General features: G+C 38.9%; 1 protein-coding gene and 1 pseudogene across 3 annotated transcripts in view; one reads left to right on the forward strand and one right to left on the reverse strand.

Annotated features, from left to right (window-relative positions):
* Positions 1-21,256, forward strand: part of LOC101687156 — a 48,095-nt pseudogene extending 26,839 nt beyond the window's left edge.
* KLRG1 (killer cell lectin like receptor G1) overlaps positions 1-26,694 on the reverse strand; it is a 371,299-nt gene that overhangs the window by 181,432 nt on the left and 163,173 nt on the right. The window lies entirely within an intron of this gene.

Consider the following 26,694-nt stretch of genomic DNA (forward strand, 5'->3'; position numbering starts at 1 on the left):
ACTTCAGTTTAGGTCATGATCCCCGCATCAGGTTCCTTGCTCAGCGGGGAGCCTGCTTCTCCTTCTTTCTCTGCCCTTTCACCTGCTCATGTTATGTCTATATCTCAAATAAGTAAATCAAGTCTTTTTGAAGAAAAAAAGAAGGAGAAAAGGCCTCACTAGTGAAAAGAAGCAGTGTGAAGATGGCAGAAAAATCTCCTAATCCAAGGCCATAAATAAATAAATAAATAAATAAATAAACAAACATCAAATGAAGCCACCTCTTACTACACCCCTCGATTTTCCATTAAAACTTACGTTCCAATCCCCAGGTCTATTTATACTTGGCAGCAATTAACCAATCCTTTTTCCTCCCTTTCTCCCATGATTCTGACTGTCCATGTGTCCAAGATATTCTTGAGGTCTACTATTTTTGAATATTAACATCTTTTGAGTTTGGGTTACAAATCAGGGGTTTTATGTGTTAGGTGCATATGTGATGCCTCTTCTCTATGCATCAAATCCTTCATCAATAAATTGAAGGAATTTGACTAAAGGCTCTTCAAGGCCTTTCAAAATACCCAATAAAAAATAACAAAATATGATGTACCAGACCAAATTAAGAATTTTGACTGCTTAAAAATTGTTCTGAGACATTGAACCTATATGTAAGGTTAACTATACATCTATAAACCAGCCCTGTAATGAAGAAAAAAATGCTATCAGCTTACTTTTAAAAGACCATAGACTATTTTTCTCAATAGTAACACAAATAAATTCCAAAGAGTTTCTCAGTGATGGTAAATACGATTTTGTCAAGTAACTAACATGTTATATAAATGATAGAGAATAAGGAAAAGGAAAATAATCATGAAAGTTACAAAGGAATAAGTCTGAGTTTAAACCATGGAAGTTTGAGGGAGAAGGAAATTTTCTAGAATTTAATAAGGATAGAATTGTAACCATATAATATAACTCAAAAAAAAAAACTTACGAAGTATATAGATATAAATAGCTGAGAATTGAAATAGGCAGATATATTGAATGATAAACAGGTAGATTTAAATGAATCAAGTATATGATGCAATGAAAGAGCTACAAAACTAGAATATTTTGTGGAAGTTCTTAAAAATAATTTGAAGAACATAAAATCCATTCCCATGTCTGTTTGGGAAGGTATCATACAACCTCCAAGGGCTTGATGACATGGAACAATATACCTGGAAAATAAAACTTTAATATTGTCCCTAGCATGAGAGAGAGAAAAGTGGTTCATCCAAAAAAGGGATTAAAATCATGTTAGACAATGATAAAAATAATTAGGGCCTGAAACTACAAAAATTAAGAAGTCATATGAATAGTCATTGAACACTTACAGACCTACTTTCTAGACATATAACAAATGTTGAGAACAAAAATCTTCACTGTTTTGAAGGTCATGTCCTAATGGACACAGAAAGGATGTAAACAAAATTAACAAGTATATTATATAGTCTATTAACTGATGATAAAGGCTATGGGAAGAATTAAAAGAAAGAATGTAATATCAAGACTAAAGGATGTCAGGGACCGCCTCCGGCCAGGAAAGTCCCCGCCATTACAAGATGGCACTTGGCTCACTGTCAGCAAAATACGCTGCAAGTAAACAACGAACGTTCTGGTGAAGCCCACCTAAAGGAGGACATAGTCATTGGCTGTTTCAAATTTAATCAGCATAGTAACAGGACTCTCATTGGCTCTCCCCATTGCTTGGCCCCTTATTGGTCACCCAGCCGCATATAAGCTAAGGAAGTTGATGAAATAAACGAATGAAGCATTAACACCATACCAGGCTCATTGTCGTTCTTGTGGGCTGAGGGCGACAAATGGTGCCGAAACCTGGGAATTGTTAATGAGTAGTAAACCTTGCAAGGAGTAAAACTGCAGGTAAGAGGGAAGGGACCACGATCAAAGTGGTGGGAATCTTGTTTAAGACCACAAGAAGAAGCGGGGCGGCCATAGAGCCAGAATTTTCTTATCGCTTGTGAAATTAACCTAAGCGCCAGATGGGTTCTGAATTATCAAAATCTAGATTGGAGGGTTCTTTAAAGGACCTTCTCAAAGCCAACGGTGCACCTCTGAAATCAAAAACCGCCAGAGCATTTCTAACTACAGTGGAAACCATTGCACCTTGGTTTTTGGATGAGGGTTTGTTAAATATTCCGCAATGGGACCATTTAGGAGAGGATCTTAAGAAAAGAGATAAAAGCCAACCATTTTCGCCCGGAACATTAGCTATATGGACTCTGGTTAGAGGATGCCTTGGGGGACATAAGCCGAGATGTGAGTCAGCTATTCAGGAGAGAGCTGAGGCCCTTGAGAGTTACACATAGCACCAGAAAAAATCCAAAAAACATCTATCAATGACTATCTGGGCACTAGACTTGATGATACTAAAGTTAAACCTTAAAAAGTAACCCTACAAACAGATAATTTAAAAACATTAAATGACTTCCAAAAGCTACTAGGAGACATTAATTGGATTAGGCCTTATTTAAAGCTTACAAACCAAGAATTACAACCTTTATTTGAAACGCTCAAAGGAAATGCTGATCTCAATTCACCCCGTCATATGTCCAGATAAGCCCAAGCAGCTATGAAGTTAATTCAAAAAAGACTGGAAGCTGCTCATGTTGACAGAATTGATTATTCAAAAATGCTAGATTATTGTATTCTCGCTGTGGAATGAGCCCCCACTGCAGTCTTCTGGCAGGAAGGACCCATATCATGGGTCAACCTAGCCTACTCTCCAGGAAAAATTCTGCCATGGTATCCAAACACCATTGCAAAAATTATACTGAAAGGTGTAAAACTCAGTGTCTCAGCATTTGGCAGACAACCTGACATCATCATCACTCCCTATACACAAGACCAATTAATCTGCTTAGCAGCATGTGATGACGATTGGGCTATAACCTTGACCATTAGCAAAGTTCGACAATCATTATCCTACAAGCCCATGGCTTCAATTTAGCTTAACCCATCCACTCATTTACCCTAGGGCAACTCGCCACAAACCACTCAATGGTGCTAAATTGGTTTTCACTGATGGATCCAAACATGGGGTGGGTGCTATAGTCACAAAGGAAAAAAAAAAATTGGACCTTCTGATTCAGAGCTCTTCCCCACAGGTCACAGAGCTAATTACTGTTACAAAAGCATTTCAAATGTTTCATCAAGAATCCTTCAACCTTTTATCAGATAGTAGATATGTGGTGCAAGCTGTCTCAATCATTGAAAATGTGGGTTCTATTAATGCCAGGTCTACTATCTCTAAGGCATTACAAGAAATCCAAACATTAGTTTGGGACAGGAAGGCTCCATTTTATAATGGCCACATACGAGCTCATACAACCTTACCAGGCCCCTGACAGAAGGTAATCGGTTAGCAGACTCCTTAACCAGAGGAGAATTTGTCTTTGCCATTGAGGACCCGGTGCAACAGGTGAGACATTATCATAAGCTGTTCCATGTGAATGCTTTAACTCTTTGCCTCAAATTTAACATAACAAAAGCACAGGCACAGGACATAGTAGTCTCCTGCAGAAATTGCCTGACCTTACTACCTGCACTTAGGGGTTAATCCTAAGGGTTTGTTACCTAATCATATATGGCAAATGGATGTCACACATGTTTCAGAATTTGGAAAGTTAAGATATGTTCATGTCTCTGTAGATACCTGCTCTGGAATAATTTTTGCCTCAGTGTATATGGGGGGGGGGGGAATCCAGAGATGTTATCGCCCATTGCCTACAGGCTTTCACAGCATGGGGAAAGCCACACCAGTTAAAGACAGATAATGGTCCAGTCTACACCTCACAACCCTTTAAAGCCTTCCTACAGCAACTTGACATTCACTTGATACATGGAATACCCTATAACACACAAGGACAGAGTGTTGTGGAGCGCACACATCTTACAATAAAAAGCGCTTTATAAACAAAAAGGGGGAATAGGGGACACCTTCAGGTTTCCTAAAGATAAGCTCAACACCATTCTCTTTATTTTGAATTTTTTAACATTGGACAAAATGGGTAAATCAGCTGCAGACAGACATGCAAGTGATGCTGCTGCTCCCCCCAAGCCTTTAATCCTTTGGAAGGATATTCTTACAGGACAGTGGAAGGGTCCAGACCCTGTACTAATCTGGAGCAGAGGTTCTGTTTGTGTTTTTCCACAGGACAAGGAAGTACTTATTTGGATTCCTGAGCGGTTAACCCGACAAGCCTCAGACCCTGAAGACAGCGCTAAAGAAGATGCCACTGATACTACTGATATGAGGAGCATTAACACTCCACATCCCACTGATAGTGACCCGTGAGTTGTGAGCAATCCTTAAAGCCTGGCCCTACCCTTTGCCAGTTACTAACTCCTCATTAATATTCCCTCTATTTTTCACAACTAATCAAACATTAGAACTGCCTACTGTACACAATTCACCCTACGTCGCATCTTTACAGAATCATACCTTCTATCTGCCAGGAACTTTACTATTACCTTAGACATGAACCAAACATCACCCCCATGTATCCAATTGAGTATAATCACACTGCCGTTAAAGGTAATGTTCCCGTCTTATAGGGTCTTACCCCCAGCCCTTTGTGTTACCCCTATAAAATTCTCTCAATTTAATAAGGCCAGGAATTCCTCCCAACAGCTCTCCCAGTATTTGCAGGGTGCTTGGCCTGACGATTTTCAAAATTTCACACGAATCCTTCTGGCTGAGATAACTCAACTAAATAGTACGCGTGTGCAACCAGCTTCCCTCCCAGAGCTATTTCAAACATTCAGCAATATATTCCAGTTCACCAAACAATGGGCTGGCACAATTGGTCTTCTTGTCCTCCTTCTTATTGGCATTCTGCTTCTATTCAGAAAAGTTCGCAAATGGAGAACACAGCAGCGAGAGCAGAGCCGAGCTATAGTACAAGCCCTTAGGTCAATAGAGGCTGGGACATCTCCCCAGATATGGCTAAGCATGCTAGATCGGTAGTCAAAGACGGGTAAGATCGGTAGAGAAGCATACCAACCTAAGACAGGACAGAGATCATCGATATCTTGTTTCTGATGATGGGTAAGGATGTTTTCTGCTACTGACGACCTAAGACAGGGGGAGATGTCGGGGACCGCCTCTGGCCAGGAAAGTCCCCGCCATTACAAGATGGCACTTGGCTCACTGTCAGCAAAATACGCTGCAAGTAAACAACAAACGTTCTGGTGAAGCCCGCCTAAAGGAGGACATAGTCATTGGCTGTTTCAAATTTAATCAGCATAGTAACAGGACTCTCATTGGCTCTCCCCATTGCTTGGCCCCTTATTGGTCACCCAGCCACATATAAGCTAAGGAAGTTGATGAAATAAACAAATGAAGCATTAACACCATACCAGGCTCATTGTCGTTCTTGTGGGCCGAGGGTGACAAAAGGAGTTGCAACTTTCAATAAGGTGCTCAGTGACTATGCTATCAAGAGAGTGAAATCTGAGCAAAGACTTGAGGGAAGACAATAAAATAAGAGACTATCTGGAAGAAGAGTATATCAGTCATAGAAAGCAACATGAATAATAGAAAATAGAAAATACCTGTGGAGTGCTTACTTTGTTTTGGAATACCGATGAGAGGGAGATAGAAGATAGATGGCTTTATTGAGATGTAACTGACATGTAATATATGTTTAATATATATATATGTTTAATATAATGCTCTTATTTTTTAGAGGGTTGGAGCAGAGGAAGAGGAAGAGAGAGAATCTCAAGCAGACTGCCCATTGCACATAGAGCCCCACATAGGGCTCAATCTCATGACCCTGAGATCACGGCCTGAGCCAAAGCCAAGAGTCAGACACTTAACCACTAAGCTACCTAGATGTCCCATGATGCACTTATATATATTGCAAAATGATTATCACCACAGCATTAACCAAAATTTCCTTGGCCTTGTAATTTCCATTTCTTTAAGTTTTTGTTTTAATTCCAGTTAGTTAACATACAGTGTTTTATTAGTTTCAGGTGTAGAATTTAGTGATTTCTTTACTTCCATACATCATCTGGTGCTCATCACAAGTGCCTTCCTTGTAACCCATCGCTTACTTCACCCATCTCCTCAACCACCTCCCCTCTGGTAACCCATTAATTTGTTCTCTAGAGTTAAGAGTCTGTTTCTTGGTTTGTCTGTCTGTCTCCTTTTTCCCCTCCTTTGCTTGTTTGTTTTGCTCCTTAAATTCCACATATGAGTGAAATCATCTGGTAGTTGTCTTTCTCTGACTGCCTTAGGAATTTTATTCATCTATTTAAAAAAATGAAATCTTGCCATTTGCAACAACATGGATGGAGATAGAGACTGTAGAGCTAAGTGAAATGAGTCAGCCTATTTCTTTTTTATGTTTATCACCACTTTTCAAATGGAAAAGTAACTCAAGCCATTAAGATGCCACAGCCAGTTTAGATATGGAATGGGGATGGATTCAAATCTGGCTGTTTGACTCCAAGATCCATGTTTTTTAACCTCTATACTATTCTGTCTCTCAAAGACTCTAAGGTGAGAGCTTGTCTAGAGCATTCTAAAGGTAAGGGAACCATTGTGGTCAGAACGGAGTGAATCAGGGGAGAGTGAAATCAATGGAATAACAGGCCAAATTGTATAGGGCTTTGTAGGTCATTAAAAGAACTTAACTTTTTACTCTGCGTGAGATGGAAAGATGTTTCAGAAGGGATGGGTAAAATGATCTAATATGTTTCTTATAAGGATCACCTAAATACTATATTTAGAAGAAAATTAAGTTTTGAGTTTTTATACTTTTTTGCTTGAAATAGCAAAGGTCAAAAATGAATACAAGTATTACAAAGCTAGACTAAGTGGCCCTTTAACAGCCATGAACAGAATGTCCAGGAGAAAGTATTTTGTGATCAGCAGTGAAATAAAATATAAGAGGATATGTCCAGGGATCAACACATTTTGATGAAATCAGATGGGGAAAAGAAACAAAATAATAATAATAATATTTTGTCTTGGGAAATTAAAGGCATTTCAGTAGAGTTTGAGTTGTGAAATAAAGAAGAATAAAATTTTAATGTAAACACTGTGGAAGTATCAGTAGAGAGTTATGGTGACCTTGAGAATAAGACAATAAGGAAAATATAGTCTTCATCCAATAAATGGAGTTAAAATAACACATTAAGCCATTCTTCATTAACTGCAATAGCTGGAGAAGTTGAAGGGTCTTTGACATATGGAGCAGGAAAGAGAAAATAATTTATTTAGATGCACCATCCATTAAGATAAACTTGAATACTAATAATCTGTTTCCATATTCAACCTAAGAGTAAAGACATAATAGAGCAACATCAGTGAGAAACCAAAGGCAATAATAGAGATGACTGCCACTTAGAAGGACATGAGGGAAAGAAGATGTATGATATTTAAAGCAATTACTATTGATGCTTTTTATAGTTGAAAGATATTGAGGAGAAATTCCTGGTAATGGTTTTCCTTATAAATATTCTTTCACAAAGGCAATTCTGAAATATCAGATGGAGTACTTGGATGGAGAGCCTCAATCAAATTCAATTAAGGATGATTTCTAACAAAAAAGAACCAGAAAGGCTTCATGTTTAGTTCTCTACTCCTTCACTTTGTAAATAATTTCTGTCTCCATCATAGAGCTATACCAAATGGAAATGTCTCTTTGGCATCTTGAATTTTTCATTTCTCCTTCCCAAGAAATAAAGAGAATGAATTCTAATGCTCTAGTCTTGTAATGAGTTTCCAAGCTTCAGTATAGTGCAAAGAGTTGATATTATTAAATTCTGTTCACCCCATTGGTAATTCAAACAAATGAATACATGTTGCCTAAAGAGAATTTGGCATTTTCTGCTCAATCCTTTTTATGGAGAAAACAATACTCTGATCTTGAGAAGTCACTATTTCTCCCACAAACCATAAATGGATCTCCAAGTTATCTTGTCCTATTATCCATTATCTTGTCTTAGTATCCTGTTATCCATTGAGTCTCCACTCAACATAGAATTATGGTATCTCCAGGAAACATTGAGTTTCTACCTTCAACAAAGACTTCTCTCTGCTCAAAGAATAAGGACTCAACAAGTTATTTCCAAAGTTCTACAACTCTCAGGAGACAATCTGAGTGGGAATACTAAAAATTTGCTCTTCTGAAGTAAGTCAATCAGAGAAAGACATTTATCATATGATCTCTCTGATATAAGGAATTTGAGAGCCAGGGTGGGGGGTTTGGGGAGTAGGGAAGGAAAAAATGAAACAAGATGGGATCAGGAGGGAGACAAACCATAGAGGACTCTTAATCTCATAAACAAACAGTGTTGCTGGGGCGTGGGGGGTAGGGAGAAGGTGGTTGGGTTATGGACATTGGGGAGGGTATGTGTTATGGTGACTGCTGTGAAACATGTAAGCCTGATGATTCACAGACCTGTACTCCTGGGGCAAATAATACATTATATGTTAATAAAAATAATTTTTTTAAAAAAGAAGAGACTAATAGATCTGATTCTTCCCCTCTGCATAGAAGCAAAGCACACAGCATTGTGAGGTTATTTTTTTTCACTAGCAGCAAGAAATTTGCTTATTTTAATGCAAGAGTATGTAAAATGGAAGTTTGCATTTGAATTACAGTTTCAATAAACAGAATCACTATAAAAAAATTTGCTCTTCTAAATCTTACATTGGCACCATGAAATGAATGGATGCTTTTTCTTTAACTTGATTGTAATTTTCCCTTAATTTTATAGCAGGTTTAGCAGCAGGTCCTCAATTTCACTCATATAATATGTCCGCAAATAATATGCAAAGTTCAGAGGCAATCTCTGAAACAGTATGGGTTTATTTCCCTGAGACCTGGATCTGGTATTGGGTGATGGTAGGGTAAGTACCTTCATTCTCCTCCATTTGCTGTGGGTGAGGGAATGTGGGTTCTTCAGCATTTTCAACTCTAAGAATAATCTTTCTGAAAAGTTCTAAATAATCATCTTAACATCTCATCCTTTCAGGATGAGCCTTTAAAAATTCTTTTATTATTTGGTTTTTATTTATTCGTTTGTTTGTTTATTATTTTATTAGTTATTTTTATTATTAATTTTAGTATTTTTATTAATATTTATATTTAATTGATAAATTTATTGTTTTATTTATTTATTTTTATATAAATTATTTTATTTATTTATTTTATTATTTGGGTTCATTAGTAAAATTGTCTCAGAGATAAGCAATTCTGAAAGAATTATTCCTGAGACTGCCAGAAAACAGATATGGGTACTAAAAGTATCCAAATGCTAGATTGCCTAATGCCATTGGGGGAGACTTCCATAAACAATATTAGAACATGCACATAAACACAATAAGCTATATAAATTTATTGGTCTGCTTATTAGATCATGATCCTTAAGTATGCTGGTTTATGAGATCACACAACAGTGAGGGAAGTTTAATAACCAAACTGAATCACATTCAAATATTTTTCTTTAAAGTATAGACATGTTGATAAGGGAAAGAGGCAGCATTTAGTGCCTTTTGTATTCCCAACTCAGTTTGCCAATACATTACCTAGTGGACACATGTGCACATACTGATTCTCACTTGAGAAGAGATGTTTCACCTGTTCACTTTCTGTTCTTCACATTTCTATCTTCCCCCAGCTCATCAGGGGTGGCCAAAGTGGGAGTAACAGGCCCTGGTACTATCACTGAGTGGAAGGCAGGGGCCTTCTGCCTATCCAATGACACTGGACTTGGTCTCATTCTTCCTGCCTCCTGCTGAACCTTCCAGCCCTTCTTTGGGGAGCTCACAGTGCCCTACTCTGTGATCCACGGAGAGGTCTTCACACTCAAGACCACTGTCCTCAACTACCTTCCCAAATGCATCCGGGTAAGAAAAATAGGGTGAAGAGAATCAAAAACTTCTTTCCCTCAGCTCCTGATTCAGTTTAAACCTGACAAGCAGAAACCAGTAGGTCCTGCTCCCAAGGGCAATTATACCATTGCTTCTTTTCCCTACTGCCCACTGCTTCATCTGCAGAGTTCTCCAGTCTACCCTAATGCAAAGGCCAGATCCTCCTAGTAAGTGATCATCCTTGATTTGCATAATTGCATCCTCATACTTCTCAAAGCATACATGAGCTTATACGACATCATTTTGTCCAAATCCCAATTTAGTCCCCCACCTCATTTGTGGCCCCAATTCTGCACATTCATTGTCTCTCTGAACATATTCTGGTAATTTCTCTCCCTCTACTTCCCTTGCAAGTGATAGGTCAGTGTGGAACTGAAAGCTTCTCCAGCCTTCCTACAATCCCAAAATGAGAAGTGAGAAGAAACCTATCACATCTGTGCAAATGAGCAGCAAACCCTGGTTTGGATGATGACTCCTAAAACTCTGGGTAAGTGACATTCCACCAAAGGTTCTCAGGTGGACAAGGGTGGTGGATATCTGAACACTACTGATACCACATTCGCTTTTTTGTTTCCCATAAATATAATTCCATAAAGTTAGGTCTTTTCTTCTTTTGATTTCACCCACAGTGTTTTCCTCCCAGTACTCCCACTGCACCTGGGCCCCATAATCACTGTACTTGGGCACGGGAATGCTCCGTGTCCATTAGCCTTGAGGTTTTTTTCAGCTTTATTTCCTATTCCAGCTGGTAGTAAGTCTAAAGGGCAGCCCTTCAAGACGATTACAGAGCAAAAGTCATTTTCAGCTATTAGGAATGGCTTGGACTGCTATCAAGATGGTTGCTCGTTTTTTTCCACATTCTCTGTTTTAGGGAATGTGAATTTCTCAGTGAGCGCAGAGGCAGTGCAGTCCCCAGAGCTGTGTGGAAATGAAATTGCTGAGGTCCCTGAAATCAGGAGAAAAGATACGGTCATCAAAACCTTGTTGGTGGAGGTAAGTTGGTCTGAACCACTTCAAAATTTTCCTGAGACTGTAACAATAGTAACAGTGAGAAACAGCATGACCATATTCTTGGACTAACAAAGAATAATTAACACTGTACCCACACAATCCACCTGATAATAAGACTAATGGAATTTCCTGCCCTAAAAGTATTATAGCAAACTTTTTTAGCTAACTTTTTTTGTGTGGATATATTTCTTTATTAGCATAAATGAGAAATTTCCTTTTTTTTTTTTTAATTTCTTTTCAGCATAACAGTATTCATTGTTTTGCACCACACCCAGTGCTCCATGCAATACGTGCCCTCCTTAATACCCACCACCTGGCTCCCCCAACCTCCCACCCCCAGCCCCTTCAAAACCCTCAGGTTGTTTTTCAGAGTCCATAGTCTCTATCATAAATACTCTTTCTTACGAATTATTTCAGACCTAGTCCCTTTTCCTGACCTCTCCATCTCTTCTAAGATTCATTTATTTCTCACACTTTTTACCTTTGATTATCTTTCCTTATTATCCCTCATTTTCTCTTCTGCTGGTCTCCATGGTTCTTCAGAGTTTAATGGATTTATCATAATTTGATGGTAAGTAGGGTGTTAAGATGAACCCCACCCTTCAAAGCAATGAACCTGTGGTTATCCTTCAAAAACCTGGACATTTATCCTTTTTCTCCTCCCACCCCCCAACTTGAGCCTGAAGGTATTGAGCAAAGACTTTCAACTCTATAATTTGCACTTCAGGTAAGAGTCGATCTTCAGAGGGCTCCTGGATGTCTCAGTGGATTAAAGCCTCTGCCTTCAGCTCAGGTCGTGATCCCAGGATCCTGGGATCGAACCCCACATCAGGCTCTCTGCTCAGCGGCGAGCCTGCTTTCCCCCTCTCACTCTGCCTGCCTCTCTGCCTACTTGTGATCTCTCTGTGTCAAATAAATAAATAAATAAAATCTTTAAGAAAAAAAAAAGAGTCCATCTTCATAATCAGAGTGAGAATAATGCCTCCCAGGGACATGTATGTCAAGTTACAATGGATGTCCATACATGTTATCTCCCCTTATCTTTAGAACATTCTCTTAAATTTGACATAGCAATAAGTATTTCTTTATATGCATTTTACAGAAGAGGACACTGAGCCCAAGAGAGGGGGTTATTATGTCCTTGGGGTATGGACAAGACCAACACTGGGGCTTGCTCAGTTCACATTTAGCCTTTACCTCCATAGTCCAGGAACTGCTCATGAACCAATAAGGACATAGTAGCTCAGAATGTCATAGTCTAGGTAGAAAGACAGCAAAGTCTTAATAAGGTTGAATGATGGTGATATTCTCCAAAATAGTTAGTGATGAAACATACAGCATTTTGTACTCATCTTACTGAAAAATTGTTTCACGGCCAAAAAACAAACAAAAAAACACTTTACATTAGGGATTTATCATTTCATTAAGGAACAGCTGTAGCAGGGCACACCTGGGTGGCTCAGTGGGTTAAAGCCTCTGCCTTCAGCTCAGGTCATGATTCCAGGGTCCTGGGATGGAGCCCGCATCAGGCTCTCTGCTTAGCAGGGAGCCTGCTTCCTCCTCTCTCTCTGCCTGCCTTTCTACTTGTGATCTCTGTCTGTCAAATAAATAAATAAAATCTTTAAAAAAAACAAAAAAAAAAGGAAACAGCTGTAGCCTTTAAATTACATTACCATATTAGTATTAGTTCTACATCCATAGTATATCTGACACTGTTCTTGTCTTTTGAGAAGGACCAATTTAAAACATAAAAAGCAGAGAACAATACAATCAGAGGATTAGACAATGAGATCAAAGAACTACACATCCTATCAGCTCCCACACCTTCTTTTAGAGAGAACCACCATGCAGAGCTACCCAGAACGTAGTAAAATGAGAGGGGAAAGGACTCTGGAAGTCATTTTGTGCCAAGAAGAGCTGTACAATTAAAGGTAATTTCACCTTAAGTCAAAGTCCTTATTCCTCAGACCCAGGGTTCCTAAAGGAGACACAATAATATGACTAAATATGATAATAACCACAACAGTAACTGCTCACCTGTTTGGAGACATCAAGTGTTGCATGGGCTGTTCTAATGCACGTGTGTTTTACATGCATTCTTCCACTGAATCATCACATGGGCAAGTTTGACTATGAGGAGGTTGAGTAATGCACCCATGGTACAGAGGTAGTAAGTATGGATCTGAAGCCCCTCTCGAACCACTACATTCTATTACAATAAGAGATGTCATACGCTGGTGTGGGTTATCTGTTTCCAAAGGTACTGCATTATCTGAGCAGCTATCCCTGAAGCTCCCACCAAATGTGGGTCAAAGAATCTGCCAGAGCCTCTTTCTCACTTTTGGGTGAGTCATCTTGCACCTGGAAAACTTGGGACAAAAGAACAGCTATCATACATCTGAATCTATAAACCTATATCTATATATTTGTGGGGGATTTTAAGATTTGTTTATTTATTTGAGACAGAGAGAAAGAGAATAAGGGGAGGGGCAGAGGGAGAGAATCTTCAACCAGACTCCTCACTGAACATGGTGCCTGATGTGTGGCTCACAACTGTGGACCATGACCTGAGCTGAAACCAAGAGTCAGACACTCAACGGTTTGAGCACTCCAATATTTATATTTTAAATTGCAACTTATTGGGCACCTGGGTGGCTCAGTGGGTTAGACCTCTGCCTTCAGCTCAGGTCATGATCTCAGAGTTCTGGGAACAAGTCCCGCATTGGGCTCTCTGCTCAGCAGGGAGTCTGCTTCCCCTCTCTCTGCCTGTCTCTCTGCCCACTTGTGATCTCTCTCTCTGTGTCAAATAAATAAATAAAATCTTTATAAATAAATAAATAAATAAATTGTGACTTATTAATAGCATCTATCTCTCTTAGGATTCTGGAAGTCTTACTCTCTAAATATAAATTTCCTCTTACCTAAATGATGGTGTCTATGACTCTAAATATGAAAACAATTTGTCTTTAATAATGTTGGTCTAAGGGTGCCTGAGTGGCTCAGTGGGTTAAGCCTCTGCCTTTGGCTCAGGTCATGATCTCAGGATCCTGGGATCAAGCCCTGCATCGGGCTCTCTGCACAGCAGGGAGCCTGCTTCTCCCTTTTTCTCTGCCTGCCTCTCTGTCTGCTTGTGATCTCTCTCTGACAAATAAATTAAATATTTTAAAAAATAATTTTGGTCTTCTTAAGAGCTGAAATTACTCTGATATCTAATTTTTCACATTCCCTAGGTGACATATTATGTTCTGCTATGCAAAATATACTGAGTCTTCTCCATATGCCCTATGGCTAGGGAGAACAAAACATGGTCCTGTTTGCTCCTAACATCTATGTCTTGAACTATCTGAATGAAACCCAACAGTTGACTCCAGAAATCAAGTCCAAGGCCCTTGGCTATATAATCAGTGGTGAGACAAAAGTTTACTTTGTTATTCTGAGACTTTTCCCGATTAAACTTGAATTATATAACCAGATATTAAGCTAATGATGGTGACTTTGTGGAAATGATGATTTTCCCTCTATTTAATAAAATGTAGTATTATGGCATATCCATAATATTCTTAAAACCATGTCAGATAGGAGACCGTACAATGTCTGTGGCTTCTGGCTGCATCAGCCTGCACTTATGGGTGGTCTGCCTTTCTATAACACTTCTTGTGCTTCTTGAACCTTCCATTCCAGGCTACCAGAGACAGCTGAACTACAAACACCAAGATGGTTCCTATAACACCTTTGGGGAACAATATGGCAGGAACCATGGTGACACTTGATAAGAAAAGAAAATCTATTCTGACTTTCAACTATGAGTTCACAGCATGTACATAAATTAGCCAATTTAATTCTTAACACAATCCTGTCAAATGAAAGCTATTCATTTCTTTTTACAAAGGAGGAAATGACATTCAGCATGGATAAACATCTCTGGTACAAACAACTAATAAGTGGCAGAACGGAGAACACTTGGAAGTTGATTTTTTTTTTTATATATCTGATACACCAAGCATCTTTTTCTCTCTCGTATTGCTAAGGGACCATTGTAAGTTTGTAATTTTCCTTCTTAAGTTTTTTTCTCAGTACTGAGAGGTACTAGAAACAGATTAGAAAAACTGAATGTATATTACCTTCTACTAGATGACTCTGTGTGTGTGTGCCTTTCTCTCTCTCTCTGTTTATATGTCTTCTGTCTCTCCATCCAACTGTCTGTCCATCCATCCATCCCATCTATGTACCTGTCTGTCCGTCTGCTGATCTACCTCTCTATGTATCTATCTGTCTTGAATAAGTCTGACCACACAGGAAAACAAGTGGAAATCAATGACCCAGAAAGTGGTGGAGGGGCTGGGTGATGTGGAGGGAAATATTTACTGAAGCAAGACCTTCAAAGTAGTTAGTTCATTAAAGTATTAGCTGCAGAAAAGACTATAAGAAATTTGTGAAAAAGAAATAAATACAGAAATCCCAGAAGTGTGAGAGCAAATATCATAACTACCCAAGAACCCTAGGAGATACCTGAATCTCTAAAGTGACACAGAAATGCTTTAGGAAGCAGGGATGGGTTGGTATGTGTTCACGTATCATCTACTAGTAATCAGGATTCTCTCATTTTTCTCACCCTTAAGACAACTCAGTCCACTGGGAGCAACCTCAGAAACTCAGGGCACCAGTGGGGCATTTTTACAAACCCCCGGCTCCCTCATCTGAGGTGGAGATGATGTCCTATGTGCTCCTAGCTAACCTCATGGCCCAGCCCGCCCCAACCTCAGAGGAGCTGACTTCTGCCTCGTGCATCATGAAGTGGATCACAAAGCAACAAAATTCCCACGGGGGTTTCTCCTCCACCCAGGTCTGTGGTTCCCAAATAGTCTTCTTCAGTCTCTAGATTCACTTGGCACATGGGAAGCTTGAAAATACAGCAGTTAATGAGGAAAGATAAGAGACTGTTACATCTTAGGGATATTTGAGGATAGTGAGAATATGAAGAGAAAGATCTAAGACATTCTCAAAAAACACTTTTCCCTAAGTACTATGTTAATATCCTGTCGATTTGGCTACTCACTGTAAACATCATTCCTCTCTAAAGCTTCCGCACATTGGTCATTGACCCCACTCTAGGGTTTTTTAATATCAGTGCTCTTGACATTTTGGGTCAGATGGTTAGTTGTGAGGGGCTGTCCTGGACTCTTCAATGTTTAACAGCACCCCTGTCCTTTCCAATAACACCCTACTCCCAGTTGAGACCAGGTAAAATCACCCCTGGTTAAGAATCCGTGTAGGAGGGGCACCTGGGTGGCTTAGTCAGAATTGAGCCTCTAACTCTTGATTTCAATTTAGGTCATGATGTCAGCATTGTGAGATGGAGCCCCACATCAGGCTCCATCGTTAATGGGGAGTCCGCTTATGATTCTCTCTCTTCCTCTCCCTTTGCCAACCCCCTCAAATAAATAAAATGAATCTTTAAAAAAAGTGGAAAATAGTGTTCTAGGCTCCAGACTAAATCTGTAGGATTCTTCCAACAAGAAATTATCTAAAGTGAGCCAGAAAATTGTACGATTTAAATGAAAGTAGACCAAGTGGAGTTCACTTTGATCTTCTTAGAATGATTAAGAAGTCCTGTTCAGGCTCTCCACTCCTTTCTACCTACCCTGTGAACTCCCTTCTGACCTTCTCTTTAAACTGAGCTTCCTTTTCAAAGCTGAAGTTCTTGGAATTTTCCTTTCTTGTTAAACATCCAGAGAATCTGAATTTTCACTCCTACAATCTTCTTTCAATATTTAGGATGGACCTAGGGAAACTTCTGTTTTTCAGAGACATTAGGTGTGGAGAATGTAAAATAAGCTGTATAAAAGAAGAAAAGAAGGTTGGGAAAGTTCAGCTGTCTCATATGACTACTCGTAGCCAGTTTCTCTCATTCTTCTATCTACATTAACACCAGTCACTCTTTTTCCTAGCTTGCTGATTTTTTGACCAGTCTTTGAAAGATAAAGCCAAGAGGACTATTGATGAAAAAGAGCAGGCTGCATCTTCTAGAAAGAGAGAATAATCCCTTAGGACAAAACCAATATAAGGGAAAATAAGTGGCGGGGCTAATTCAAATCAATAATCTTGTATTTCATTTACAGAAACTATAGCATAAGTTTGATGAGGCCTGAAAGGCAGTGAGAAAGGAAAAACAATGAGTAGGTGTATACTTCAAGGGGAAAGCCAGCATCCCATCGTGGTAACCAACACAGACTTTGGGGGGAAATCCCTGCTACCAAAAACTTACTCTGTGGAAGTGGGTTCTGACATTTCCAGGACACAGTGGTGGCTCTCCAGGCTTTATCCAGATATGGAACAGCCACCTGCACCAGGACTGGGAAAGCTGCCCAGGTGACCATCCAGAACTCACAGGCATTTGTCACAAATTTCCAAGTGGACAACAACAACCTCCTGTTGCAGCATCAGGTCTCATTGCCAGAGCTGCCTAGTGAATATTCTATAACAGTGACTGGAGACAGATGTGTGTATCTTCAAGTAAGACTCCAGTTACGTGGGAAAGTTTAACCTTACTGAATGAAAGGGGAGCTCTGATCTCTCCTTCCTGGACAAGTAAAGGGCAAATAAGAAAAGTTGAATGATGAAAAAATGAGGAGTCCCAGGTAAGGAGAGAAACTGACAGTGTTTTTGGTGTTCCACAGACATCCGTGATATACAATATTCTTCCAGAGAAGGAGGACTCTTCATTTGCCTTGGAGGTGCAGACTGTACCCCATACTTGTGATGGACCCAAAGCTCACATCAGCTTCCAGTTCTCACTGAATGTCAAGTAAGACTTCTGACTGAATTACATAATCCTGAGTCTAAAAGCTATCTGGAAACTTTAGTAATTAAAAATATATTTGGAAGCTATGCTGTTAGGTGGATATAATTTAAAATTGATATATCTACTAATGAAGTTAGCCTTGTATACATTACAAAGTGATCCTTTTCTCTAGCAATTTTTTTGTCTTAAAGTTTCAGTAACTTTAAGAACATTTAAAAGCAAAGTCTGGTCTTAAACTGTCAAATAAAAAATGTAGACCATTCAAATGTTCTAATAAATTCCTACTTTTGCACAAATTTTTGTTCAACTCATTGCTGAAGAATAAGTTACTTTCGGGTGCCAGGGCGGCTTAGTCGGTTAAGCAACTGCCTTCAGCTCAGGTCATGATCCCAGGTCCTGGGATTGAGCTCTACACCAGGCATGCTGCTCAGTGGGGAACCTGCTTCTCCCTCTCTCTTTGCTCCTACACCCTGCTCATGCTCTCTCTCTCTGTTGAATAAATTAATAAAATATTTTTTAATTACTTTCCACAAAGATTTGTACTTTAGGTTGAAGTAAGTCTTCCTTACCTCTTCTGAATAATTAAATTCTATTTTATTATTTTTCTAATCAAATACATAAATAGCAGATGTTAATATTAAATAGTATAAATTAAGTGTAAAATATAGAAATTGCCCTGTAATAACCCATCAAAAACCTATAAAAATTTGGGGCTCTTGGGTGGCTCAGCCAGATGAGCATCTAGCTCTTGGTTCAGGTCATGATTTCGCTATTGTGAGATCCAGCTCTGCAATGGACTCCATGCGCCACATGGAGTCTGCTTCAGATTCTCTCTCCCTCTGCCCCTCCCCCTGCTCGCACATGCTCTCTCTCTATTTCTCTCTCTCTCTAAAATAAATAAATAAATAAAATCCTTAACTAAAAAATAACTTACAGGAATCCTAAGAAAACATAACAGCATATAATACTATGTGTCCACTGCTAATGATATTGATATCGTAAAATGAATTGTATTTCAGACAACCACCCTAATTAGTAAATATGGGTTTATGCAAAGTATAAAGCATAAGAGTCTATCTGATCCCACAACACTTTGGAACTTCTCAGGAGACATGCTGCATTCAGGTTAACTAAAAATAGAAAAGAAATAGGGCGCCTGTGTGGCTCAGTGGGTTAAAGCCTCTGACTTCAGCTTAGGTCACAGGGTCCTGGGATTGAGCCCCACATGGAGCCCTCTGCTCAGCAGGGAGCCTGATTCCTCCTCCTCTCTCTCTGCCTCTCTGCCTAGTTGTGACCTCTCTCTGTCAAATAAATAAATAAAATCTTTTAAAAAAAAATAGAAAAGAAATACCTACAAAATAAAAACTGTATAGTATAAATGGAGTGTCCAAAAACTGGCAATGCAGATTACCAAGCTTCCGTTCCAAAGATTCTAATTTGATAGTTTTGGACTGAGACTTGAACATTTATTATTTTAGTAAGCTATAGATCTGATGTACATTCAGGTTTCCAAATATCAATGTCATACGTGTCCATGGAACAGAGATTTCTAGTAATTAAAATGTTACAGAAAATTTCAAGAAGCTAGGCATGTGTATGGTAGGTCTTGAAGGAGGGACTCTGGCTTTCTTTCACATACAAAGCCCTAATTCCTTTTTCCTTTGACACTACAGTTACACAGGGAGCCATCCTGTTTCCAATATGGTGACTGTTGATATGAAGACAGTGTCCGGTTTTATCCCCTTGAAACCAACAGTAAAAATGGTAGGTGTGTTTTAAGCCTAATAGATCTCATACAAAAGGATACTCTGTATCTTCAAACTAAGACCATATCAATATCAAAGCCTTATTTATAGCGTTCTGCCTCAAGAGTATTTTTCCAAAACCCAGCAAATTCATTTCAGTAATTGCTTATTTGTCTCTAATTAAGGGACTCTTGTGGTACTGGAGAAACCCAAGAGAAGCCCCTGTCCTTGAGCTGTGCATTGGCTAGTTAGGGATTTAAAGCACATAGGCATGAAACTTTATTTTACTGTAACAATGCAAGAAAGACAGACGATGATTAAGTACCAAATTGGCTGAGATGCTCTAAAAATTTTGGCAGTGATAAAGTTAATCTGAACTAGATTCATCACATGCCAGAGTGTCTAATTGTTACTTGGATATTGAAGCATGATGGAAATCTTGATCTGAAAATACCTGGCTTCTGTCTCTTCACAGAAAGCTAGATGGTTTTTTCACAGTCAAGACACAATAATGTTGCCCATATCCAAATCTGATTCCTCCCCCTCACCCATCTTTTATGTCTTTAATGTGACCCAGTTATTTTATCATGGAAATGATTTATAGGAATCCTTCCCCTGACATCATTAGACATTTATCCCTTACTACAATCTGTTCTCATTTTCTAACTTTTTAAATTTTCTGAATTTCCTCAGCTTGAGAGATCTTGCCATGTGAGCAGGATGGAAGTAAGGAATAACCATGTCCTCATTTATGTGGAACAGGTAAGAGTTCTGACATTTGGCTGACACTATACATATTGGTGGTCTTTTTAAGTGGGTCTCTTCACTAGAAAATAAGTAGTATGAGGAAAGCAGTAATTAGTAGCACCCTTCCAGGAAGTTCCTTTGATTTAAGAGAAGAGAAATCTCCCTTTAGATCCATGGAGTCTACTGCTCTCTTTAATTATGTTAAAATTGGAAAATGAGTATTTCTATGAAATTTCAAGTAGAAAACCAATAGAACAGAAGGTTTATTTTGAAGACCTCCCCCAAAAGAATAAATATGTCACATGGTGATTGATCAATGATAGTGTAAACATTTCTAATATATCACTATATTATAAGAGAAACTAAAATCTAAACCTCATGAATATCTTCAAATCTGACTATAAAGCAAAAAAAAAATTATTTATCTGGCACACAAGTAGAATAGTTCAATAATTACAAATGGTACCTCTGCATCTTAGAAACCATTCACATGGGCTCAGAGAGTTAATCTCATACAGAAGACTACAGGAGAATATGGATTGTCTCAGGTGTTTAGGAGAAAATCAGGGGAATTTTGTTCATGGTAAAGTGTTTCCAAAGTTGTGTATAAAACCCATCTTGGGGGCATCTAGGTGGGTCAGGTCATGGTCTCAGTGTGGTGAGATCAAGCCCCACATCACACTTCAGGCTCAGTGGGGAGTCTGCATGGGATTCTCCCTCTTCCTCTGCCCCCTCCCCTTGATTCCGCACTTTCTCTCTCTGTGTGTGTCTCTCTCTCTCTAACATAAATGAGTAAATATTTTTAAAAATAAGAAAATAAAACTCATCTTGTCACCCATAAATGTTTGCTCATGTAAAAGACCCTAATGTATAAGAATCAGAGAACAAAAAATAATATAACTTACTCAGGGAAAAGGGAAGGAAGATTTCTAGCTTCATCATTACTCCCACTTTTCCTTTCAGGTAACAAATCAGACACTCAGCTTTTCCTTCATGGTTCTGCAAGACATCCCGTAAGAGACCTCAAGCTAGCGACTGTTAGTCTATGACTACTTTGAGACATGTAAGTCAAAGGAAACCAAAACAACTACAGAATCTCAACCCAGAGCCAACAAATGCATCCTGTTGTTACAGTAGACCCTGGTTTTAGTCCATCCAGTCAGTAGTACATCCATTTGTCTCTCTGCTCTGAGATACATAGTGTAGAAACTATTATCAGAACCAATTTATCAATATCTGTTGAGTCAGAAACTTAGAAATTTAAAAAGAAGGATAATATTTGGTCACTGCTCTCAAAGAGTTTAGAGACATAGAGAGTGTAATACACATACAATGATAATACAATAAGGAAAAGCAGTTTATGAAAAATAAGTGTTAGAATATAGATAATTTAACCATCCTGTTCAACACTTGTATATTTGACAATCCTGATATGATGTACTTTTCCCCATAAGTAAAGTGGACAGACTTAATATGGGCTCCAGTTTATAGATTTTTTTTGGGGGGGGGTCTCTTTTCATCCAACAGTTCCTTCAGATGAGTCAGCCATTGTTGAGTACATTGCCTCCTGCAGCGTAGGTAAGAGGTCACAGGCCAGGACCATCATTCCACAGGAATCGTGCTCCCTAAACTTCCTTTTAAATTTAAAATTCTCTACAAGTTTTTTCCTACACCCAAGTCTGTTCACTGGGCACATTCTCACACAGAAAACTGTGGAGAAAAGCACTTACTCTGTAGGTAGACTCCAACTTCAGTTATTCACACCATTATCAGTAAAATCAATAAGCATTGTTTGCTCATATGTTGCTATTCATTTGTTGATAAGATAGCTCTTTCTATTAGGCAACATTTTCCATCACAGCTGATTTGTTTCCTTCTGACAAAGTCTAGCCCAATGTCTATCTTTATAAAATGAAGTGTTTATTGGAACAGAGTCACACTCATTACATTATTTTTTATAACTGCTTTCAAAAGTTGAGCAGCTATGACAGAATCCACATGGCCTGTAATATCCAAAATATTTAGCATGTGGCCTTTCACAGCCAAAGTGTGCCAACCTCTGTTCTAGTCCCCTCTGCTCCCCAGGCTCAAGTGAGGGAGTCTTCCTGAGAAAAATCCCACAACCTTCCTATGTTTCTCTTTTTTCTATAGATGCAGAATATGGCAATGTTTGAAGTCATAAGTAGGCTCTGTATTTTGCTGATTCCCTGTCCTGTACTTCTATTTAAAAGAAATGGAGTTGTTTGTCTCTGTGAAACAGACATCAAAGAAGCTTGTTGAATAAATGTAAGACTCTGTTCAAGCTATCATTTGTTCTGTTGTTTATTATCAAATATTAACTACATGTTCACATAAAGAATTATATTATTTTAAATAATGTGAAGAACACAGATGTGTAACAAATCTACTTAGAGTTCAGCTGTGGATATTACCTGTAAAGTCAAAAAGGGAATAACTGATAATAGCTTACATTCTGAGAGACCCCAAGAAAAAACTCATCCATTGGTCTAGGAACCCTTTGTTTAGAGAGAGATTTTTTGAGAGGAAACCGGAAATATTTGTCTTTGTCTCTCAGCTAAGACATCAAAAATGGACTTCAGAAGAGACTAAAATAATTGAAATAAAAGAATGTGTTGAGGGGTGCCTGGGTGACTCAGTGGGTTAAAGCCTCTGCCTTAGGCTCAGGTCATGATCCTAGGGTCTCCACTCAGCAAGAAGCTTGCTTCCCTTCCTCTCCCTCTCTCTGCCTGCCTGTCTACCTACTTGTGATCTCTCTCCCCTGTCAAATAAATATATAAAATCTTTAAATAAATAAATAAATAAATAAAAGAATGTGTTGGAGACAGGCAGTATCGTGCAGTGGTTTAAGTCTAGACACAGGCACCAGATTGCCTAGAGACAAATTCAGACTCCATCCTTTCCTCACCCACTGAGTGAGAAGGAGAGGTACCTAACCTCTCAGCCTCAGATTCCTCCCAAAGAAATGGGAATAACAGATTCTCCCTCAATGTAAGTTATGAGTATAAACTATTCTCGTGGAAGAGGGGAAAGAGAAACAGCTGAATCAAGCAAGGGCTCTTAAAGCTTTGGCTAAAATGAAGAGTATGTAAGTTCCATTTGTATTCTATTGGCTAAAGCAAGTCACATGACCAAGCCAAACTTTAATGGGGCACTCATTCAGTAAGTTCTCACTTCCCTTCTTGGGAAAAATACAGGCCATGGGGGTTTCTGCTGGCACCAAACTGTGCCACCTTGGGGGAGAGTGATGAAAGCAAAGTGAAAATATTCTTCTAACCCTCTTCAGTGCATCTATTCTCAGATCTCCCCCACCCCACACAGTGTGCTGGGACTTCCCCACTGGACTCTCCAACTCCCCCAGGGTACTCTCATCCATAACTGCTAAAATCAATGTTCTGTGGGGGGTGATGGTACAGAACTCTTATTGATGATGTCCCCTCTCATTTTTAGCCCTACTGTGGGTTTCTTCCTGTCTCCAAAATTCCTTAAATGGTGATTGGGAAGAGGAAAGGAGGGTAAATGGACCTATATTTGATTCAGAAGCCAAATTATCTTTCAGTTGCTGTCTCCTTGATGAAAGCATTCTCAACTCAAACCATTTTTGAGGAGAAATTTTGTCTATTTACTTTTTATTTTTAATTTATATGGGTCTTCTCCTCACCCTCCTCCTCCTCTTCCTCCTCCTTCCTCTCCCCCACCTCCCCTTCCCCTTGCTCCTCCTTCTCCCCCTTCTCCTCTTCTCCATTCCCCTCCTCCTCCCCTTCTTCTTCCTCTACCTCCTCCTTCTTCTTCAGAAAATCAAATATTGATGAAATTTTATATTTGCATAGTATTTTAAACATCTCAGAGACTTTTCTAAATATCTCATTTTACCTAAACCATTTTGCAACTCATAATGAAAAATGTATCTAGGTCTTGAACACCAACAATTGCTAACATCACAAAGAAAAATAATTAGACATTCTGTGCACCCCAGTGGATGAATATAATGTTTCCTATGAAGTAGTATTGCCAAAAAATTAAATCTAATTCTCTGTTCCTGAGAAAAAGCTAAGAAACAGTATGAAAAAACCATTCTCTTGGCCTCCCTCAGAATCAAAGTCACCATGTTTCAAAATGGAAAGTTTAGAAGTCTTTAAAGATGACCCAAAGGATCTGATGCCAAATGAATGTGGGAATTTTGTAAAAAACAAGAGGTTTCTCAATCACAGGGATTAGATGGGACAACGAGAGGGAGGACAGAAGGGCAGGTCAGCCAGGAGCCTAAGAAATCCTCCCCTTGATCAGACCACTTATTGATTTCACCTTAGGTTTTCCAAAGAGAAAAGAATAAACTCTGCACTAATCCCTTCCTTTCAGTGATGCAGGTAGTGCTATTTATCCCCATGAATTTTATCCCTTTCTTATGAGGTCAAATATTGCTGATCCATTCTTACATAAAGAATGGAAGAAGTAATAAACAGAGATTAACACATTTTTTTGACATTTCACTACTCCCAGAAAAAAGATGTAACTCTCTTGAAGCTACTGCTCTTTATTAAATCCTGGGATTAAAATTCCATATTTCTAGGATCATATTTTTGCTTGCACAAGCAGGAAGAATATGTGTGTGGGCAGTAATGGCATTATCAAATAGAGAACAAAGAAGAAATGGGGGGGGGGTAATTTTACCCACTCCTGTATAAGAAAATCATAACATGGGAGTCTAATACCAGAAGTCTTTCTTTAAAAAGAAAAAAAAAAAGTCTTTTAAACAAAAAGTGTTTTTATCCAATAATGTGAGGTTATGGAGATGTATATGTAAAATGGAAATTACCAAAATGATAACTAGACTGTTCTCCCTTTATCTTTTCCTTTCTCTTTTATCAAAAAGAAAATATATCTATGCACATACCTGAACTGAAACCATACATGTTTATTTTTCTTTCAAAACACGTGAAATATTCCTCAGTTTCCCAGCTTCCTTCCCTGAATAGCATGGAAGGATAACTTACTGAAAATTAACTGGTGTTTTGTTTTCACTTCTAAAAAGGATTTGGTAAGAATGTGATCTGTGCTGATCCTAATCCCTTGTTTTTCCCTTCCCTATTTCAAAAGTGTAGCCAGGCCCTTGTGTTCTCTTGCAGTGAGAATTCTTAAGGTTAGAAGCAGAGGTTACTTAAAGATAACTTTGTGAAAGCCCTGCCTACTGAGCAAATTACTTACTCTAGGTGCTCGGGAAGAAGAGGAGAAAGAAGTTTTTGCAGGGAGGAAAGAATAGAAACCCAATTGGCAGGGAGAATCCAAAACCAGGAGTAGGGTGGAGTTTTATGTGACCCAAGATAGTGGATATCTCTGGTCCCCTCCCTCACTGCACCCAAGAGGCAAGACAGAGCCTCTCAGTTAAATGAGGCCCACTCTGAGCTACAGAGCTCTTAGTCTCAGCAAACAATCTCATGCCCAAATCTAACATAGAAACGCCCAAGCAGCCAAAGGGGGTCAAAGGGGTCTCAGGGATTTGACAATGACACGGTCATATCAGGAGTACCATTTCAAGCAAACACGAAAGCAATCTCCTCATTTTCCATTGCAAATCTCACTGTGAAAAAAGCTCTAATAGAAACTAAGATTAAGTCTCACCCAGCAATTTGGAAAAATGGAAGCAGAATTGGGTTTATTTTTTTTTATTTTTTTTTAAAGATTTTATTTATTTATTTGACAGAGAGAGATCACATTAGGAGAGAGGAAGGAAAGAGATCACAGAGAGAGAGGAAGGGAAGGAGGCCCCCCGCCGAGCAGAGAGCCCAATGTGGGACTCGATCCCAGGACCCTGAGATCATGACCTAAGCTGAAGGCAGCGGCTTAACCCACTGAGCCACCCAGGCGCCCCAGAATTGGGTTTAATTCAACATTTTAAAAAAAGGAATGTTATATTTCTTGAATGCCACAGTTTGTGGTTTCTAATTCATATCTGCTATGACAATAAATGTCCTTAAAAATATGCCAACACTTCTATTTCCTTGCACCTGACAATTGAAAGCTCTTATTCTTTTTACCATCATTGTGCAACCACTGTGACTAATTCAGGGTGTAGCATAAAGTAGTCAATTTCTTTCTCCCTTCCTCCCTTCCTTCCTTCCTATCTTCCTTCCTTACTTCTTTCCTTCCTTTATTTCTAAGTGGTTATTTTTCTTGAGGTATGACTGACATACAAAAAAAGACACACATATATCATGTCTACATCTTGATGAGTTTGAAGATAAGTATATACTTATGAAACCATCACCATATACAATGCCACAAATGTAATCATCGTCAGTTTCTTCCCTCCCTGTTCTTTGATAAGAACATTTAACATAAGATCTACTCTTGAGAAAACTTTTATGGATAACCACATGCAAAGGAATGAAACTGGACATTTCCTTACACCATACAAAAAATAGACTCAAAATGGATGA

Source organism: Mustela putorius, unplaced genomic scaffold (genome assembly GCF_011764305.1).
Source record: "Mustela putorius furo isolate JIRA1106 unplaced genomic scaffold, ASM1176430v1.1 tig00537227_pilon_pilon_pilon, whole genome shotgun sequence".
Classification (NCBI taxonomy): Eukaryota; Metazoa; Chordata; class Mammalia; order Carnivora; family Mustelidae; genus Mustela; species Mustela putorius.